We start from the raw sequence: 21,101 nt of genomic DNA on the forward strand, positions 1-21,101 counted from the left end.
ACACTATGTTTCTGAAGAGTTTTGATTGAATAAAATAATTCAGCTCTTTCCGGAATTACGTAAATGAATTTCACCTTTTTAGAGTGAATATTAGTACCGTGCATAAACAAAATGGTTCTGACATTAGTTTCAGGTAAGTTAGGAAGATTAATGTAAGAAAACAACGAAATTGAAATATTTATAGGCGATATTAATTAATTATCACTGTTGTTAGCAAAGATTTGAATGATTTCAAGTTACGCAAAATATTTTGCATAAAGGTTTTGAGAAAAATTGCGAAACATCAGAATAGGTTTGTGGTAGCTACAACTTCATTGAAACAAAATTGCTTACAAATAGTTTATGACAAAACATAGACAAAACTTTGAATAATTATCGTATTATGTAGATTGTTGTACCATACCAAACAAAACTTATCCTTTGTTTATGTAAATAAGATATCAGTGGTAAAAGTTTACTAATTGAACCATTTCACCTGAGAATAATTCTAAACATTTTTATATGCAAAAACGGCTCGTTTGGGTTGAGAAAATATTTTACATAGAAGAGCGAACAACGTTTCGACCTTCTTCGGTCATCGTCAGGTTCACAAAGACGATGACCGAAGATTGAAACATTGTTCGCTCTTCTATGTAAAATATTTTCTCAACCCAAACGAGCCGTTTTTGCATATAAATTTCTCAACAAGTGGGTTTCTCGACATCACTAATTATTAATTCTAAACCTTATCAAGTTTCTGAGAAAATTAACCTCTATTGTTGTTATTGGAAATAATTTCTAAATCCAACTGTTAAACTTAAAAACCCTTAAACTGTGTTACAACTGATATATTAACAAATTTTACCTTCTTTTTTAACGTTAGATGATCTGTACTCTTTTGTGTACATTTACACTTTCTATGAATAAAATACGTTACAAGAGAATCGTGGTTGATGAATAACTTAGCATACAAACTTTAACTATGTTTAATTACACTTTTGAAATTTATAAAAGTAATAATCTACTTATTTAGTTCGTCAGTTATAAATGCCATCGCGGATGGTGCAGATAAGATATATTCAAAATTTTTAACTCTATCATAATTGCTACTGTCTAGTGTCAGACATATGTGATCCATCAACATTATGTTTTATTTGCCTGTTCGTATTTTAATAATTTACAAATTAACGCCTTCCATTTATCACAAGGTGTGTAAGTTTTAATCCAAGCTAAAACTAGACACCAATATCACAATATAATCCATGAAGAAAGAATACTGTTATAAATTAACTTAGAGACAACTAAGTCCATTTTCATGAATAAGAACTCCTCTTATTCAAATAAGGAAAGAGAGTTTTGTGATTTAATAATAGCGCAATAATGACGTCTCTCTTTCTAAGAACTATTACGCAATTATACAGAGTAACAAATAAAAAAGTGCTAATTACTTTTATTTTATACAAAACCAGCATTCTAAGTTGAAGTAGCTAGTATCTATGTTATTTAATGGAAAACTTGAAAATAAGTCAAGGTGCTTGACAAAGTTTAAATCAATATTAGTATCACTTAAGTTAAAGATCTTATGTTATAACCTGTGTGAGTCTATACAAAACAAAAGGAAATCCTCAATAGCTGAGGCACTTGAAATTCTTTTAGGTAGGATTAGAGGAAATTAACCAATGAGACTTTTATTTTTATTTTTTCTCTTTATTATTTATATTTTGTGCGTCAGCTCCAAGCTGCTGGGGCGTGTATGAATAAATCCGGTTCGATTTCATTGCTCATCAGAATTTCTACCTGTTTACACTCAAATAGAAATTATTTAAGGCAGAATTAGATTAAAATAATGTATGAGACATTGGGTATTGTCAAATACATTGATCGATAATCCAAAACTCCGATTAGAGTTTAAATGGGTCAAGAGATGACGGAGTCATTCTATGAGTCGTTCTTCTCTAGCTAAAAAATTAAAAACTCGCTTTAACTCTAAACTTAAGGAAAATGAACAATTGATATAGTAAACCTACTATTCTAAGAATTAAGTAATGGAATTTTAACATATTTAAGATTTAAAATTCATTTAAGTATTCTTTTGTACTTCAATTCGTATAAAAATATTGTTTGCTTGTTTGTTTGAATTTGTGCAAAGCTAACCGTTTCAGGCCGAATAGTGCGATTTTTTTCGTCGCGTTTATGTCGTATCTACCAAGACAATGTGAGAAGAGTGTTCATTCTTATGATTTTTTGGAATAACGGGATGCAAACCACTCTTATAGTTCAGTATGCTAATCATTGGATCGCACACGACCCTCATAAAATATGAAACATTCAAGATTAATATAATCACATTAAACGTTGGTAACATAATTTATTAATTCCCGGTTTTGTTCAAGCCAGTATTGAAAGAACAAAAGTCACAATATTTATAAGACAAATTTAGATATATAAACGTGAACAGTTTGCTTACTATCCATTATTTATGTTTTGTCATAAACATCCTTCTAGGAGTTTGAAAAAAAAAAGGTTTTTAAATACCTTCTTAACAAATGTCTTATATTGTGGAATATGATTGTTTATAGCAATTGTGTTTCTCTTTCTTTTGGGATATAGGTCGAAACAGTTTTTAAAATTAAAGCCAATCTATGCCTTGAGCTATGACTATACAAGAATATTTTTATGAATTAATTTTTAAATGGAACATATGTCTTTTTATTCCAGTGTTTGGAATACAGCTTAATAATAACATAGCTATAACATAGTAAGTTAGCAGGTTGTGTACGTTGAACATTTTGGATTTTATTTGTTACATGTCTGTGACTTGTCAGTTTGTTCAGGAAATGTATTCAATTGTGTCGGAAGCAAGAATAGCAGAAATAATAAAAATAAAGATGTTAACTGATTAATTTACTGATAAATATCTAATGGACAGCGTCTGCACTTTTGTAGTGTTACTTTTGTTTGGTTGTGCACAATGGGCTACCTGTGCTCTGCTCACCACAGGTGTTGAAACCAGATTATTGGCGTCGTAAGCCTGCAGACTTTCCGTTGAGTTCTGAAGTTGGATGGTTTGCGTTTTTGTTAACGGAGGCATATGTTTTACAAATTTCGTTGCGAGACATTTAATGCTTTGAGGCTTCGTTGTAAATCTAGTTAACCATTTATCAGCATATTTCTAGGCATAGACAGTTCATGACTTACAACTCGATTCCATAAAAACACTTTCTACATGCTAGTGCTTCAGGTGCACTATAAGAGTGACAGTGTAATATCTATCCTCGATAAAAAAAAAAAGCGTATCACAACAGTTGTTGGTAGTGCTGTTGACTCTCTGCTTTGTCACTGTCCAACCAGTTCAAAATTAAGACAGTTATGTCTTCAAAATTATTGTATAGCTTTGTGAGATATTCTGAAACAATAGTTATCAGTGTATATTTGAGTTCTTTATGAAAACGATTGTATTTTGTCACCCATCTTTGTTATAGTGGAATAACAGAGTTTAGAAAACTGAATGAAGCAAAATTTAGTTGTTGTTTTTTTAAAAAAATAATTATATTACAAATGAACATACTGACTAATCACATCAAGGTACACTCCATCAACAGATAAGCTGATAGCTTGTAATTAATGTGAAGTCTTCTTTTTAAAAAAATAACCAAAAGCACAATAATTATTCAACCAATGTTTTAAAATTAAAGGATATGAAAAGAACGACGTCCTGTTAATTTTTTTTTAAGAAATACGTAGACTATTATCATGTTTCTTGTTTTGGAATAATGTTAACCAATTCCGAGCGAAATTTGAGAAATTTCAGATTAGGTATAAGAACAAAATCCACATTAATATTAAATATAAATATGTCAAATCCTCAGAAACTACCTGAAAGCAAATTCTGTGATAAGTAAAGTAAGATACACATATTTAGGTGACACGTTTATTAAATGTTTTTTTTTTAAAAAAACGTACAATGTATTGTTAAAAATTTAAAAAACAATATAAAATGATTAATCACATCAAGGTACACTCCATAAACAGATAAGCTGATAGCTTATAATTATTTTACAGTTTCTTACATAAAAGAAATCAAATAATGTAACAATTATAAGGTGGTTTTTATCGCCTTGGATGTTCTGCTATCAACCAACACATCAATGGTAATCAGATTTGTTCGGACAAGTAAACATTTTCCATAGCTTGGAAGAGAAATATTATTTTTATCCTTTGAGAAAGACACAAAAATCGAAGATTCGAGAAATGTGATAAAATGCATTTATTTTTCTTTAGCACCTCTATTTCAAGTAGAGTGTGAAAGTGCTTTAAAAAGCCACTGCACATCATATCAGTTACAAATAAGGTCTTGGTGTTATTCATTTATCTTATCATTAACTGTCCTATATACCGTTTTTGCTATTATCAAAATAGTTGCTTGTTTATGAATGCAATTTTTGTTACATTTTGTTACATATGTTTGGTGAATGTATACGTATAACTTCTCTAATCTCATATGAGGCCTCCCGCTAGTACAGCGGTATGTCTTCGGATTTACAACGCTAAAATCAGGGGTTCGATTTCCCTCGGTGGGCTCAGCAGATAGCCTCATGTGACTTTGCTATAAGAAAAAAACACAGATCTCATATGAGAGTTATTTGTCTTTTGGTTTTACTGTTTTCTTTTAGTTCACGAATCTCGGAGAATTGTTGTCTCGTTAGCTCATTCTTTCGCGTTCATTGCTGAGCAGATACACCACGAATGAAATGGGAAAATCAACCTCATCAGGAATTTTGTCAAGTTGTTATTCCATTCACACTCCAGTGGAGAACGTGCCTCATGTCCTTGCTGTCGCTTCCGTGTTTCCCTGTTTATGTTAGCAGGAAGGACTTTTTAGATTGAAGGCCTCGTTATAGCAGTGTGTAAGTCACATAAATGTTCATAAATAACGTCATTGACTTGGATTTTAAAGGAGTTGCCTGTCGTAACTTCCTTTCAAACTAACTTTTGTTGAGTTTGGCAATCCTTGTTTGTGTTGAAACAGAAAAAAAAAAAAAAAGAATGAGGAAAACGCGTTTGTATATACTTTAGCTAAATTATTGGCTGTGAAAATGTATCCTGCAGTAAACATGAAAAACAGGTTTACCAAATAAATTAATTCCTTTCCTATGTATATTTTATATTGAAGTTGTTGTTTACTACGCAATAAAATGTAACTTATTACTTGCAGTTATATAAACTGTTAGCGAGTTTTTGAATACATCAATAATAGTCTATGATACCACCCAAAATGAGCACGAAGTGTACAAAAATTAATTTAAAAACAAAAGTTATATATTATATTCACCCCAGGAATAAACACCGATTTTCATTAAGAATTTGAAATTTTTAACTGAGAAATATGAATAAGGAAATGTAAAAATATAAATCTTTTGTATATTTAAAGAATGAAAACTACAGCTGTTGACAAGCAAATTGTTGTTTCTTAAATGCATTTCACTCAAAGCCACTCGAGGGCTATCTGCGTTAACTGTCATAATTTAGCAGTGTAAGACTAAAGGGTGGGTAAATAGTCATCACCACCCACCGCAAACTCTTGGGCTACTCTTTTACCAATGAATAGTGAGATACACCGTCAAATTATAACGCCAAATGGTTGAAATGACGAGCATCTTTTGGTGAGACATGGAATCGAACTCGCGACCCTGAGATTATGAATTAAGTGTCCTTGTCGCCTGACCATACCGAGTAATTTCACCAGTGGAACAGCGGTAAGTTTACGGATTTATAATGTTATAATCAGGGGTTCGATTGCTCTCCTTAACACAGCAGATAGCTATAAAAGAAATTCAGAAAGAGATTTGGAAGCACTTTGGTGGTACTTACATTTAGCTCGGGTTTCTCATATTGGTTATTTTAGATTTACATGTTATGACTTCAGATTTATTGTTATTATCAGTAACATTTGTAAAATGTGTTTTTTGTGTTAATATAATAATTAACTATCATACCACCCCGTGGCTCAGCGGTATGTCTGTGGACTTTCAATACTAAAAACCAGGTTTCGATAACCGTGGTAGGCAGAGCACAGATATCCCATTGTGTAGCTTTTAGCTTAATTCAAAATAACAACAACAATTAGATATCACAAAATTATGAGAAAATAAAATTGTGCCAAAAATCTTTCATAAGAATCATACAATGTTTTGTTTATTAGTCAAAATATTTAAGAAGTAACGGACTAATTATTAGCGTACTGTACAAATAATGTCAACACCTAATAAGTAACTTAAAGCAACAATTATCAAAAAACGAGAAATGTGGAATTGACTAGTTATGTTAAATTTCACAATGACTGTAATGTATTTTATACTTCAGATAATGCATGTTGGATAACAGTTAAACTCATTTATTGGGAACCATTTATAACAATAAATTCTGATCTCACTTAATGTTATTTAAAACAACAGAAATATTTTACAAAATATAAAATAAATTGCAAAAATATATAATTATGCCCATAAAAACTTTACCAAAAATGTGCGTAATCATGAGAACGCACATTTATAATTTATACCATTATAAATGGTAGCAAATTAAGTATATATTTTGAAATGTATATCAGTTGACCATAAGGTCCCACTTGAATATTTAGTGAAATTTACTCTTTCAAAAAAAAATAAGAATTTACCAACTTGTTAATATTAGAAAAAAATCGTTATATTTTATTCATATCAGGTTTATATATCATTACCAGTGTATGGAAAACGTGTGCTGATTTTGATAAACACTAAATAATGTTCGTTCTTCTGACAAAATTACACAATTCGCTATCTGCGCATTGTTATCTGTAATTTTAAGCTCACAGTCTAAAAATAAGGAAGCTGATGAATAGTATCAACCGTCAACTTTTAGGTTACTCTTCTTTTACTGAATAGCTAGATTGGAAAGTCGCACGCACACCCACTATTTCATGGTGCGGGCTCCTCGCTTGTACAGCTGTAAGTCTACAGATTTACAACGCTAAAATAAGGGGTTCGATTCCTTTCGGTGGGCTCAGCAGATAGCTCTATGTGGCTTTGTTATAATTAAAAAAGACACAAAAATACAAAACTCCTAGTTCATAACCACTTCACGAATCTTCTGCATTACCAAACTCTCAAGGAAAGCAGTGACATAAAAACATGATTAAATTAGCACAAGTAAAATACACACACACTGCATAGTGCGAAATATGTTTTATTCTATAACAGGCAGCGAACCTTGAATCTTCGGATAAACAATTCGAGAATACTTACTACGAGGGTCTAAAACCAAATAACCATGTAGTTGTCTTAATAATCTAGGCATATCCTGTTAGTTTATAAAAATATCAAGAATTAACTTGTTTTCTTAATATAAACATATATTAACAATCTAGGCGTATCCTATATCCTCTCAGTTTATATAGACATCAATAATTTACTTACTTTCTTGATACAAACGTGTGTAAATAACTAGATTTTTTTATATAAAAACAAATAACACTTGATTTTTAATATAAATATCAGATATTAACTTAACTTCTTATTTAGTTTCCACAATTAATATAACATCCAGACGAACAATAAAGAAGTAACGGTATTCGTTTTTCATTTTTAAAATTATCTTAGCTAGATTCTTAAAAGATCAATATAATGCTGACGTAAAACATTCTTTGGTAATTACACTGCTGAAAACAAAATGTAACAACACAAAAGGTGAAGAAAAGGACTTTCAAAACTATTAGATTGCAGTGTTAACCAAACAATGACTATGAAATTAAAGAATACAGTCTTGAATGAAAAGTAATAAAAATATCCAAATAATGCAAAACTTACACTCGAATTATGCAGTAAAAGCACATATAAATCACAGTGAGACTTTAAGTGTTTAATATACACTTATAAACTAGTTATCTACTACTTATAAGATTTTAAAGTAATTTTCAACATTGTTCACAAAATTATTTTAGGTTACTTTATTGGCTACCGGAAAGGGTTTAAAAACTACATAAATGGTATACAAAAGTCACCATTACCAGAGGCCTAAACTGTACTTCTTTAGTTTCTTAGTCTAAGCTGTTCCGACAAACCTTCAATTGGCGAAAATACAGTCCGTAGCAGATGGTATGGCCAATCAAATAAAGCATCAGACCTCTAGGCCATAGATTTTCTTTTCAATTTTATCTCTAGTGAGAATAAAATGTATGATCAAAACTAATTATAACTGCAATATATGGTTCTTGACGGGTGGTAGTTTCATGATCAAAATACCAATTACAATCACTTTCGATACAGTTGCCTTAAATCCGATTGAACGTGGTTTTTTTTTAAGTGAACATTAACTTAAATCATATGAAATCACCTCATTTATTATGACGTGCTGAAAATGCATCTGTGAATAAAGGTTGTAACTGGTTATAAACGGGAATTTTATAAACATTTTCTAATCACACATCTAATTCCTACATATTACACAAAGGCAATAATGTAGAAAATTATATTTTTTAACAGGGTATTCATGGTAAAATTTAACTGAAATGATAGTAATTGCTTGGTGTTGAAACAAAGAGTAGAAGAAAACTGTTAGAAAACCTTCCGTTCTCTTCACTTGTGTTTCTACAACCAGGCGGTAGCCGTTTATTCAACTAAATTTCATAAACGAATGTAATCCGTATCCTACACAGAAATTAAAGATGGGTGCAAAAAGTTGTTATCAATAAGCGAAGTAGTGTTAAACTTCTGAGGCTGTTGATAGGATTAATAATTAACTTAATCTTTAATTTATAGAAGAAGTAAGAAGTCGTATATTTGAAAAGGTTTTACCAGTACGGAAACGTTGATGACAGCAAGAAAATGCTGGATTATGTGATCTTTAAATTTTGTATGTCTTGCTTTCAATATTTTTGTCATCATAGCTCTGCCTCATACATCTGGTGTAGAAAATATCTGTAGTATAGGCCTGTGTGTGTTTAAAATGTATTAATTTTGAAAACGAAAGTCACGCAATAGTTATAAGCTTTGATGTTTATAAAATTATATTACTTTACAATTTATCTGGAACCGGACCAGCTAACTATTAGGAGCATTTAGACTGGTATTCAGGCGTTCTTCATGTAACATTCTTAGAAGCAGCAGGCTGTAGCAAGATATATATATCTTTAGGTTATCATACAATGAGACATTGTACCTTAATTCTTATATTTTTTATTTTTCCCATCTTATATTCCAGTTTTGAAATGTTATTTTGAACCTATTTCGCATTTACTGATAACGTACAAATTTTTCTGCGACATGTGAAAAAAAAACTAAGAGTTTCAGTTGTCTCTATATCTGTGTGAAATATCTGAGAAAAGTATTCTGTAGAGATTTGAACAAGGTTATTAACTCTGTAATGATAGAAAAAAAATAAATGAATTGTTACGCACTATAATGTATGTCGAAGGAGTCTACGATTTATTATGTTACGTACGTTATGTATTGCGATTTCAAATGGACGAAAAATTTTTAATTTTCATTTAAAGGTTAACTAATGTCGATATGTATCCTATTTATGATATTTGCCAACAAAATTGATGCACACAATTTTCTTTCTTAACGCAAATATATTTTAGCATACAAACAGCAACACAATTATAATGACGGTTATTACAAACAATGATTTATATACAAAAAGTTATAGAAGCTAACGTACAACACTGAATCTTCTATCTGCGGTTTAACAAACTTACAAAAACACTGTTTTCTATTCTAATCTGGAACTGAATAATTTATCGACAGTTCACGACGAACGAATTAATTCGATGTTGATATCGTCACATTTCACAGTACAGAATAGTAACTGTAGGAAACCAACAATATTCTGCTGTCTCTCCGCGTGGCATAATACAAACTTAATAAAGTAAAATTATCCCCGAGAAAGATACTGCCTACGTTGCGTTAGCATAAGAAAACTCACTTAATTTACCTTTTGCGATTTGAACGTAGAGCTAAAGTACTATTTGAATATCACGAAAGTTATGTTTTATCTACAACGAAAGAGTCGCAACTCACACATTATTTCATGCAAATTTCCGGATTTATCTGTGCATTTTCTCCATGTCTAACAATTTACAACAACAAATCCCAAAACTACTTTCTGTTTTTTCTACTCTTTATCTTTACGGAGTGTAGTTTAAAAAATGGTACCGTTGGTTATTTCCTGTTCATTCTTTCACCCCACGTTTTCCGTGTATTTGTAGTGTCCACAGCTTTACTTTGAATGTTTAGTATATAATAGGTGACCATCACTCCAGAGGTATCTTGTATGTCACTGTCATAATAAATTTTGTAAGATATAAGATACATTAGTTGTGAAAATATTACTTTCAAAGCACAAATATTCTTTGGAGTAACCTGACAATACATTTTTTATTCTTACTTAAACAGAACGAGAAAGTATTTCAAATGCGTAAGATAAAATTGAAAGTCACCTTACATAGTCAAGAAAAGTTGATGTTGTTATACTAATTTTTTCTGTTTCCTTTGCTCCATTTGCTTGGTGTTTAATCAATGCTAAAATGTATTCTATCAACAAATAAAGAGGAAGAAGAACTAAATAAACAAACATTCACGTTTTAGAACGTCTACTTGTTCTGTTTTATATATCTTATTACAATATAATCTTTATTTTTTAGGAATCCTAAATTTTATTCGAAGTCAAGACATTTGTACCACCTATTCAAATTCATATTTTTCGGAATTGTTGTTTTTGAATTAAGCACAAATCTACACAATGGGCTATCTGTGCTCTGCCCACTACGGGTATCGAAACCCGGATTTTAGCGTTGTAAGTCCGCAGACCTACCACTGAACAACTGAAGGCATTATTCGGGATAAAAAAATAGTTATTAATATATGAGTGTAATTTTCTGAATTATAAATATTTGTTTATCTTGTGTTTTTTTTGATAAAACTGTTTTTATTTTTGTCATTTTTGCTATGAAGCATATCCTTAAGCAGATCGCTAACTGTCGAATTCATGAAAAAATGAACAAAAAATAATGTTATTCTGGAAACGCCATTCTAATGTTCTGGCTTATTTTTAAAGATAGAATATTTTCATGTATTTGTGTTTCTGAGTGTTGAAAAATATTGGTTTCTATGATTCGAAGAGAACAAAAAATGACATATGAGTTTGCACGCTTTGCTATAAATCCACCAATCTTCCCTACAGAAAGACACGAGCTTTCGAGTATGTTGTAGCTCGAGTTCGCGTGTTCATTAATCTCCGTAAACGTGTCAACCGAGGAACAATGTAGGCCGAGACCTAACCGCCTTTACTTGACACTTGACTTACGTTGGTGACAATACTTGTTACAAGACAGATGACATCTCACTCCTAAGAGTGCTATAGATGTCAACCAATATCAAAACAGAGTGAGTTGTAACACGTGAAAAACCTATACCACTTTATCATATTTTATATTGCATGGATGTGTTTGGAACAAAAAAGCATACAAGCTAATATAGTAAACGAACGTAAGCATATTGCCAAGCCACTCAAACTGGAATATAACGTTTTAGAACATTAGTTGTATTTTATGTGTTCAAATTTCCAGCTATCAATTGATACAAATATAGAATTTTGCTTTAATTTAGAGCCATAAAAAAGGCCCGGTATGGCCAAGCGTGTTAAGGCGTGCGACTCGTAATCTGAGGTTCGTGGGTTCGCATTCCCGTCGGACCAAACATGCTCGACCTTTCAGCTGTGGGGGCGTTATAATGTTACGGTCAATCCCACTATTCGTTGGTAAAAGAGTAGCCCAAGAGTTGGCGGTGGGTGGTGATGACTAGTTGCCTTCCCTCTAGTCTTATACTGCTAAATTATGGACGGCTAGCACAGATAGCCCTGGAGTAGCTTAGCGCGAAATTAAAAACACACAAACATAAAAAAAATTAAGGTATTCGTGAAAGAGACTGTATTGCAAAGTGTTGTTGTCACATAGGAAATATTTTTTTAAGGAAAGTGGACGATTTTCGTAGTAAAAGCACATATATACAAAATAACGAAAAATTAAATATTAACGAAGAATTCAGTTCTTATAAATCATTAATGGTTTATGGACCAGTGGATTTCTTTTTAATTCCTTATTGGATTTCGCTCTCACCTAAACGAGAACTATTAGTATTAGTACTCCCTAATTTTGAAGTGATAGACGAGAGGGAATGTAGTTAGTAAACGTCCCACGCCTACTACTTACTCTTGGGTTATTCTTGTGGTTAAAAGGAGAACTTGACAATCACTTTTATATCGTGCCCATGGCCTCAAATTGAGGAATGCAATTATTCTTTGGTTAGTAACCAGGGACGAATAAGCTCGTCAAGTGACAGATATCAAAATTATTTAAGTTTTATACACAAATAATCTTTAATAATGATCGGATAAATACCAACACCGTGTAATGAAAGTAGTCCTTGATTTGAAGAGTTTATGTACATAATATAGTACTGTTATTACGAGAAGTAATGACACAGGTATTTGTTTGAGAATAGATAGCCCGTCGTGTAGCTTTATGCTTAATTCCAAATAAACAAACAAACACTACGAGAAAATTATAAGACATTATACAAACTTTGGCATTTTGTGAGGGAGGGATTGCACGTGCCAACGTGGGTCTTGAATATTATTGTGCATTATCTGTAATTAAATTTGTTTCTACCCCAGACGTTTTTATCATGAATACTTATACAATGATAATAAATAATATAAGTAAACCAGGGAACACTCATTAGTGTTCGTACTTCCGTCATGCAGTGTTGATAACATTGGTCATTAAAAAATAACGAAAATTATCCTAGTGTCCGTCTTTATCAATGGACACGGACCATTTTGAAAGAATCGACAATGAGGAATAATATTCCATAAATGTTCACCAAATTTAATCAAAATCCGATCATTTTAGCCTGACTTATAGAGCAAAAAATCTCGTGAAAAACCGGTCCCCAATGTTGACAGATAGGTTTTTTTCCTGTGTTCGTTGTGGTTTTAAAATTTGATTAGACCCTCCAAAAACTAATCAGTTCTGAGTTTGATTAATATCCAAATATGCTCCAACTTTCATCCAAATCCATTCAGCCGATTTTGAGAAATCTTGTGGAAAAAGACAGGCACACACTCGTACACCGGGGTGAAAACATAACCGTCGCCCACCATGGATGGCGGAAGTAAACAAACCTATAACCATCAGAAATGTTTCATAAAAATCTTAATGGCATACGAGATCATGAATGTTTTTTTGTTGTCCTTTTGTGACCGTATACAGTTAGCTGGAACATCTTTATAACTTCTGCTGCTTTAGACGGTTTACAAACCCACTTTAAATTGATATTGTATACATTACCTCTACCTTAACGTGTCTGATTAACGAGCGTACCACTTTCCAAATCTGGTGATATCCATAATTAAGGAAATTATTTGCTCTGGTTCATTGTTGTCATTTTTCTAATTTATTTGTGTGTATGTGTGTATTTTTTATATACGAAACAACATGGTTATCTGCTTTGTCCACCGAGTGGAATCGAGCCCCCGATTTTAGTGTTGTAGGTCCGTAGACGTACCGCTGTCCCAGCAGGGTACGAATTTAGTTGAATGAATGAAAGCGTTTTTTTTTTTCGTCTAAAAATAAGCCTTCTAAACAGTTAACTTTCGTTTCCATGTTCTACTTGTGTAGCTTCATTATCACGTGGCCCGGCATGGCTAGGTGGTTAAGGCACTCCACTCGTAATCCGAGGGTCGCAGGTTTGAATCCAAGTCACACCAAACATGCTCGCCCTTTTCAGCCGTGGGGGCATTATGATGTTTCAGTCAATCCAGCAATTGGTTGGTAAAAGAGCCGCCCAAGAGTTGGCGGTGAGTAGTGATGACTAACTGCCTTCCCATTAACCTTACACTACTAAATTAGGGATGGCTAGCGCAGATAGATCTCGTGTAGCATTGCGATAAAATTAAAAAAAAAAGAAAACACCCAAAGAAATCCATATCATGGTGAATCTTTAGCTACTTAAAAATTACACATATGCCTAAAAATTAGATGTTTGTTTATACGGAATTAAATAAATATTTTACAATACAATATGAGAGATTCTCAAGGATCCTGTACTCATGCTAACTCTATTTTTTAATTAATATCAATGACACTATATATATATATTTCACTCACAAGAAATATCTATGTCCACAGTAACACCAGACATTACAGCAGACGACGGTTGAAAGAAATGGAATTACTACTAAACCAGTACCGAAAATATTGGCTAAATGGTGTAGAATTAATAAAAGTCTGTTACAATACGAAAACAAACTTTTTGTGCTTGATTTAAAACGATGACAAGATAGTAATGAAAACGAAAGTGATACAATACATTTTACTTGCAATTGAATAAAATTCCAAGCTGGATATCTCATATAAGTTTTATATAGAGATAGGAATGGCAAGATGAGATACCTATAGTACTTGTGTTTTCGGTAAAAGCATTCTTAGTTTCAAACAGCCAACTAGAGATAAAGTAGCCAATCAAAAGCAACTACCGCTTTAAGGGTTCTATTCTGTGTAACGTTTAGAATCTCAGACCCTTCTATCCGCATACTCATAAGTTTATCACTAGAACATGTCAACCCGATATATTAAAAAGATATATTCTATTGAAATATATTTTCTAAAGTAAGGTTATTAATATCCCCTAGTAGTTGTAAATTTTAGCATTATGATTTCGTCTGTTGTTATTGAGTCTTTGGTAGTTAGCCGTAGGAAATAACTAGTGTTTTGTTATTAGCTTAATTAAGATACTATTTTTCTAAGGGATTACACTAAATTTATTCTTTTAGTAGTTTAAGAAGTGTCGATAGATATTATCTGCAAAACAAAATCAAATATATGCATGTAGTCTCATTAGCGTGAAAGTAATAAAACTGAAAAGTTTGTTCATATTTTAGAAGCGCAAACCGATAATTTTAGCGTAGTAGGACCTAAGAGAGTTACTAAAGAATCAAAAAGCAATATTTTTAAAGTAAATTCGATAGTAGAGGTGTCATAGAAAAATATCTAACACTTCAATATAAATTATGGGATACGTTCTTTGATGAGAGAAATACTTCATAGTAAGTGAAATAGTTCATATGATATCTTCATAACGACTTATCTATAAGTCTTTAGAAATATCATTATCATTAAACCCTTTTACGTCAACAAAAGGAATGAATGTTTTATCATTATGAAATAAACAGTTACTGAACACGTTTAGATATTTAAATGTGTCATATATTTTATTTCGGTGTAAATTTTCTTCTATAAGATATTTGTTACTGTTTTCATTAATAATTTAATACTTTAATTGGACATTTTGTTTGCTACTTCTAAACTTACCATCTATTTATTTATCTCTTTCTATTATGTGCATCTATTTAAATACATGACCCTTTTGTCATCGTGTTTATTAAACGGCATGTAATTGTGATTGAGCTTAAGAAAAAACACAACCTAAAACAGATGCCTATCTTTCATCAGATGCTATTGTTACAAGACATAGCTAATATATGTTATAGAACTTAATTCCAAAGAAATAAATAAATTTATTAGAAGGTATCTATATAACATGTTTATTTCATTTTTTAAGTTTAAACTCTAAGAGAATGTGTCAATTGTTGTTTTTTTATAAATATTGGTAGATAAATGTGTAGCAGGCTAGTACCAAACACATTTAGTGGAAATCAAAGTATTTCTTAAAGCTTTCTTATTTGCACAAGGAGTGGGAACAAGATTTCGTCACGAACCTGTGAAACAGACCTACGGGAATAAGCTCTAAAGAAAATGCTAGTCTAGAACCAGTTCGCTACTGCATAGGGACTTGTATACGGTATCAGCCTACTGTGCACTGTGAATGCGAGGTAGCTTGTGTATTCGCCTTTTAAAAATTGGGAGACAGTCTCTTTTTTTTATCTCTCTTTGTGTGTGAACATTCTGTTTGCGATTGGCTAACATTTGTTTTTCTTCTCATTTTTGTTTACAAAGCTTGGCATGCTAGGTCCTAAAATAGAAAAAAAATATATGGTTTGAGATTATCTTGAATTCATTCTTTTTATTTCTCTGTACCATGAACCGGAATGTTAATCAAATTATTCTTTGTTTTAATACCGAGCTCATTTCAGCTTATTCTTGATTTTAAATTATTAATTCAACCATCATTGGAGCTTTATTTTATTTTTTTTTCAAACATAAATAAATATTTTGCATTTCCGGCGTATTCTTGCTTTCAGCTATCATTCATGATTTATTGAATTCCATTAATTTCCGTCTTCTTTTATATTGTCCTAAAGCAATATTTTGCTTCCATTATGGTTCATTATGTTCTCACTATTCGTGTTATTCTGTGCATTCTGACTGCTTATGTGTATGTAACTTTTTAATTAAAATACCGAACATAAACAGTTATTTGCACTAGTTTAACCTTTGATGCGTTTGTTTAAAATATAAAAAAGAAAGTAACTCATTTACATTACTTAAAAATTATTATAAGAGAAAAAGTACTTTAAGAGAGAAGTAATTAAACTTCTGCATCAAAATATTGGTTAATTTTACAGCACCCTTATTATCAAGACATGAAATATGTCCAATATATTTTTTTTATTTTCTATCTCAGTATTTCATGGAATATATTTGTGATGTATGAAAAAACAAACTTAAAATATTTTGTTAATATATGATTATTAAAGCAGTGTATTGAAAGACAATTAAACACAATATTGCAGTAATGTCAACCGAAGACATAACTGTACAAATTATATTCACATTAATTTTCAAATATGTATTACAGAAGTGTTCAGAATCTATGATGGCCATATATATATATCAGCGCTTTGACACGGAAGATATTTCTTCAGTGTCTCCGAATATAGACTTTCACTTTCTTTCACAGTTTTCACTGCAGAATGCTTCTGCACAATACATTAAAATCATTATGTTCATCCTTCTTCAAACTCTTTCCAAAATTCACGAACTGTGCACGCAATTTGTATAAAGATATTATTTACTCGCGATGTAATGGTATTAGAATCATAATTTGATAGTATGCAGTGTCCATCTTGTCGTTTGTCTTGATTTTCTAAATGTTTCACCTGTCAATATTTTTTAATAAACAACTTTCAGAAATATTTAACAATTGACTTTGCACTAAATTTTTAAATGTTGTATAACCATAAGGATTATAATAAATCGCCTGGACTGTGTTGCAGGTGACTGTTAAGTAGACACATACGTTGGTCAATATAACAAAATATATATCAGGTACCTCTGCAGTGATTTGACCCATTCAGTTTGTGAGAAAGACTCTTCTGAGCTTTTTGCGCTTAAATCAGCCTTAGCTGTTGCATTTACAATTCCAAGAGAGGTTTCTAGTTTTTCTGTAAGGGTTCGTTGTGTTCTTGGATTACACTTACATTGACAAACTGATTAATTTTATTCAATACCCACGATTTACAAGTGGCTGACAATCATAGAGTAACCATATGGTTCAAACATATACAATTGTCCTTTCTTCGAAACACTAAATTTTCTTGTCTTTTGTGTTTTATAATCATCTTATAGAATTTTGCACTGGTAAGCCCTGCAATTTATTTATCTCAAACTGGATCTATTTTAAAAGCTTGAAAATAAACACACTTCAAGTGAATTGCAAGTATTTGCAGATAGTTAGGAAAATCGTGAATAATCTGCCGTACATAGACAAATTGGCTAAAATGTTTTAAATATATTGAATTGTTTGTTTTGAATTTCTCGCAAAGCTACTCAACGGTTATCTGCGCTAGCCGTCTCTAATTTAGCAGTGTAAGACTAGAGGGAAGGCAGCTAGTCATCACCACCCACCGCCAACTCTTGGGTTACTCTTTTTCCAACGAATAGTGGGATTGACCGTCACATTATAACCTATCCACGGCTGAAAGGGCGAGCATGTTTGGTACGACCTGGATTCGAACCCGCGAACCTCGAATTACGAGTCGAACGCCTTAACACGCTTGGCCATGCCGAGCCAAATATATTGAAGACCTATAGCATTCACTAAAATTGGAATATGAAAACTTAGAACAATAACAAACAACTTAAATTAAATAAGTAATTACAATAAGGATATGCGTATAGAATTCTATTTCAACAGAAGCACCACTCATACATCTTTAAAGTTGCATGGATACTTTAAATTATCTTTAATTTTACTCGATAAATCCAGTTCAAGGTAAACTAAGTACAATATTCCTTATTTACTATAGTGAAACCTGGTATTCTAATCGAACTCTTTAGTATTAAATGCAAGCTCATACTTGAAACAACATTTAATTATTACTCGTGTGCAATTAATTTCATTAATCTAAAAAAGTAAAAATTTGTAATTGAACTGATAATGACTATCTAGTACTAAATTTTAACTTTCATGTTAACTAAAAGTAGTGAATTGCAGTTAATTCTAAGTTATCATATATAAAAATGCCAGTGATTCATGGTTTATGAACAGGCAAACAAAAGGTTTATTTATAATTCATTCCAAAGACAAACAAAAAAAATAAATAAGTACAAACCGTTCAACTAGAAGTAGATCTAATACCAAAAAACGTTTGTAATACACTTTAAAAAAATGTTTTATGGCTTTTATTTTGTAGCTTTATATTTCGTATCAGGATCAAAAAGTAATTTATAATTAATGAAGTTTACTATATATAATAATTTAGTACATAAGAAAGTAAAAACCAACAATTGTTAGAATGTATTCATTCACCAGTTGGGTATACCTTCACTCTAAAAGGTATATTAATTTCATATTAAATTCATATACTAGACTATCAACGTAAACTAATTTTCATTTAAAAAGTTTAAAAACTAATCCTAATTATTTTATAATTTTATTTCAACAAAGTTACAGTTATCATGAAAACCTCTTCTGTTTTCAACACCTTTCTTTTTTCACAAATATTGAACGATTTAATAGTGTTATTTATAGATAAATTTTAATAAAGAGTTTGGTGTAGACAATTTGTCAGCGCATGCCGAGCTGTAAATCAACAGACTCCAGATTCGAGATGTAATGGTGCTATTGGCGCGCTAGAATGAGATAATCAATTTAGTCAGAGTGTTGTGGTGGCGAATGTTTTTGAGTCAGTGTTGATCTTCCTCTGGAAGTTTCTGATTTATTTAACTCATTGTGAATAGTTGACGATCAGCGGGGAAATTACAATTTCGTATTAATAGATACAAAAGAATATGTAAAAGTAATGCATATAGAAATATGATATACATTAGAATATTTCTGAAATCGTATCGATATCTCAATGACTTCATGACAGAGAACATTTAATATGTGATAGTCGAACTAACTGTAAGTCATCACGTTTGAAACCACAGTTAAAAAACAAACAGATAGAGAGAGAGAAGAAAAAAGGAACTGGAAAGTTATGTTGCTTATGTATGAGATTCCATGAAAAGGAGACATTTATATAAAGGTTCACGTACAGTAATGTAGTAGTTAAGAAATTAACATGAGTATGTGTGTGTGCGATAGGCATTCTAAACTGTATTAAATTATAGAAAAGTGAAGTTAAGAGTAGGAAAGACGGAGACGTCACCATATCCATGAAGCATGGGAGAGTGAAGATAGTACTATGCATTGTAAAATGAAGTTTGAGGAATGGATTTGTGATTCTTCAGAGCAGATTCCACCTCGTGTATGAATTTTTTCATTTGTTTATAGCTACTTAGAGTGCTGGAACTGTGACCGTGATAAGTTTTAATACTTATACTGGTACACAGGTTTTCAAAGTGTCGATAGATTTTGATCACTCACGCATTTCGGCTGAAAGTATCTTTGTACTGAAAGGGTTTGGTTTATATCACATGCGGTAGAATAGATTTGACCTTATAGTTATTGTGATGCCCCACACAGCCATCAGATTCATTCAAAATTCTACATAACTAACCTCATGCGTGTAGTCTAGATAGACCACTTAAATGTTTTATAAGCTTTGTGTATTAAAATACACAATACCACGATAAAAACGCAATTGTTTTGTACACAAAGCATGAGTTTTTCCTCAGTATTGCAGTAAGGCGAAAATAATAATATTACAAGAGTTCAAATGAAAGTACTAGTACCAGATGTGTAATATAGACCTGTTTATAACATTTAAAGTATTTTATTAGTTATTCCTATCATTCTTAAATAGTTCTGTGCCACAAAGATCTTGTTTTTAGATCAATAAATGGTTTCGAATATTGCAGAGTTTGTAAGGAAGTTGCTTAAGGAGATCACGACATGAAAATTGACATCTTCTAGTGCACGTGGGTTTGTTTCGAAACATAAATCTCTAATCTATTTTGTACCACTTTCAAAATGTTTGAACTTGTTTAAATATTTTTGTTTCTTTTCGTAACTTGCAGAGGCTTCTTTCTAATAATATAATTAGGCTTCTATTCGCTACAAAACACGTTGTTTTCGAAAAGTAAAGAGTTCTTCAGGCATTCTGTTGGAAGTTCAAGTATGCTATTGAAATATTTTCAAGTATCAGCTGTTTTGACATACTAACCATCGATTTATTTATACACTGAACAACAAAATAAAGCTTCTAGAAGAGTGCTGTGTTATGTCTGGAGAATTAGTATAGCGGTACTTTTATGTATCAAGCTGGTGTATAAAAAGATGAAGTAAAAAGAGTTTAGCTTCAAAACTTGAGTTAATAGATGGGACAACAACAAAGGAAGATCGATTATTCACGTGCTCATCTGTTAATGATGTTACACTTCAAACAGTGTACAATTACCAACAGAAACAATCACCTGAACAACTCTTATCAGTACAGGTAGCAACTGAAGTCAAGATCTCAATGTTATCTTTGTAGTCACGCTTACAGTTTGTAGTATTGATTGAGTTGTTTGTTTATGATTAAGTACAAAGCTACTTAATGGACTATTTGTGCTCTGCCCTATACAAATATCGAATCCTGGTTTCTAGCGTTGCGAGTCCGCATTCATACCGTTGTGCCGCTGGGGAAATTGATTGAGCTTTTGAGCAAAACTGTTAAAATAATAGAATATTAGA

Source organism: Tachypleus tridentatus, chromosome 13 (genome assembly GCF_004210375.1).
Source record: "Tachypleus tridentatus isolate NWPU-2018 chromosome 13, ASM421037v1, whole genome shotgun sequence".
In the NCBI taxonomy this organism is placed as follows: Eukaryota; Metazoa; Arthropoda; class Merostomata; order Xiphosura; family Limulidae; genus Tachypleus; species Tachypleus tridentatus.